Source organism: Alligator sinensis, unplaced genomic scaffold (assembly GCF_000455745.1).
Source record: "Alligator sinensis unplaced genomic scaffold, ASM45574v1 scaffold205_2, whole genome shotgun sequence".
NCBI lineage: Eukaryota > Metazoa > Chordata > Crocodylia > Alligatoridae > Alligator > Alligator sinensis.
The window spans coordinates 975867-978117 of NW_005842563.1; the positions used below are offsets into that span (position 1 = coordinate 975867).

General features: G+C 41.6%; 1 pseudogene; it reads left to right on the forward strand.

Moving 5' to 3' along the window:
• The first annotated feature begins 781 nt into the window (after positions 1-781).
• On the forward strand, positions 782-1198 carry LOC102383730 (annotated as a pseudogene).
• The last annotated feature ends 1053 nt before the right edge of the window (positions 1199-2251 follow it).

Sequence of the window (2251 nt, forward strand, 5' to 3'; positions counted from 1 at the left end):
TATTCTACAAAAGCATCTTGCCCAGATTATTTTTATGCATTTGGCATAGTTTAGAAGTCAATTCAGCATCTTCTCTGTAACGATCTGTTTATATTTGTGTACAGAGTCTTGAATGTATGTATACAATAATTCATAAGACAGACAACAGGATGTTATGTGACCCTATTCAATGCTCTTCAAAATTTGAAAGGAGCCTTTTATCAATGGGTATTGGGTTGAGCCCTTCAATTTATAAAATATTTACTTATAAACTTTACATGTGGGGACATCTAGCCAAATCCAGTCAGATTCAAGTTTTATTAAACAGATGGTAAAATGTTATTTACATTTCCCATATAAAACCATCTGTGCTCTAACTGAGGAGATGCTGTCTCTGCAGTCTGGCTGCAGGGTGTTTAGTGCTGCTTTGGTTAGCATGTGATTTTGTTTGGGTTTTTTTGCTTCTCTTCAGAGTTGCATTTATGTCTTTTACCCAGTTTTAATTAAGAAGTTAAAAGTTGCAGTTGACTTCTTTCCATCTATTTTTGGCATTCTGGTTTTATTGCCTTTTGAACTAATCTCAGATCTCTTGCTTAGTCTTCCCTTGATGTTTTAACCTATACTTTCTTTTCCCTAACTTCTTCCAGTTGTTTCTACGGTTATCCTCCTTTGCTCCCTAAAATAAATCTTCTCATTCCCATGGGAGTGAAATTCTGTCCCCCATGGAAGACAATGAAACTGTTACTATTGTTTTCTGTAGAGTCAGGAGTTTATTTTGTGTGCATGTTCTAGGTGTTCAAAGATGGCAGAAAGACCAGAGGACTTGAATTTGCCCGGTGCTGTCATCACTTGGGTTATTAAAAAAGCACTTCCTGATGGAGTAAACATTTCCAAAGAAGCTCAGAGTGAAATATCTCCATCTGCAAGTGTGTTTGTGTTGTATGCAACTTCATATTTAAGTAACTATAATGAAAGAGAAGAGAAAATGCTGAATACTGGAGACATTGCCTCAGCCATGAAGGAAATAGAGTTCGAGTATTTTGTGGCCCCTTTAAAAGAATCATTGGAAATTTACAGTTGACAGCAAAAGAGAAAGAAAGCAGTGAGAAAAGACAAAGACAACAAGGCAGACTCTGAGGAACAAGACAAGAATGGGGTGAAGGGGAATGATGACAATGATAGAAGAATGAAAGAAGAGGAGCAGAATGAAGAGGAAAAGGTAACCCAGCCTGCTGAAAAGAGACATGCATCAAGACCGGACTCTTGGCATAGGGATGTAAATGTAAATCAACTTTGTTGTGCCCCTCGTTTTATGGTAAAGCAAGGTCCACACTGTTCCTGGGGCTTGTTCACTCCTTGCCTTAACTGTGCAAGAAGGGAACCCTGATGAGACTCCTTCTATAGCTTCTGCAGTGAAAAGATAACCTCTGAATAGGTATGGTGTCATGGGTTTGGGTTGGGGCTGTAAAAGGTGGTTTACCGAGGTCCCATTAGTGCCCAAGGGGCAAGATTGAAGGATAAAGACACACAGGAGGGCTGGGCACTTCTAAAGGGCACAGCATTGGAAACCCAACAAGAAATTGGCAATATGATGGAAGCTCAAGAAGAGTGGCAAGAGACCCATGGGCTCTATAAGGAGCTTCTAAAATACTGTATTTCACGGAGCACGACCACACATGCAAGCACATGCACCTGCAGCAGCTCAAATAGAAGCAGTGCAAATCTGAGCCGGGGCTTTTTGCCTCAGTGCACGTGCTCAGACATGCACTTTGTTGTGGAACACATTGTGCCACTTGAAGCAAAATAATCCTGCCTAGTTTCTCCCGGTTCTGCAGCCAGGGGGACCTAGAGCCCAGGGTCAACACCTGTGCTGTCCCCAGCAGTATAAAAACCTGCCCTGGCCAGCAGCTCAGGGTTACTAGCCCTCAGGAGCTTCTGGGGCCCAGCCAATTGGTATCTGAGGACACTAGCCCCTTGTGTCAGCAAGACTGCTGAAGCAGCATCACAAATTCACTTTTAAAATACCCCCAAATCCACATTCTTACACAATTAGAATAAAAGAGAGAGAGAAAGGGGGATTGATCAGATGGGCAATATTTTTTTGCTGTATTTACAGTGTTAAAGAAATATGGAAGCCTACCAAGGTCTCTAGCATCATAATAAAATAAATCCTAAATATCTATATGTTTTTATGTGTGCTTTTGGTTTCCTTATCACATGGTGGGCGTGTGATGGGGGGATGTGGGGTTTGCAGGAGGGGGTGGGAAGGGGT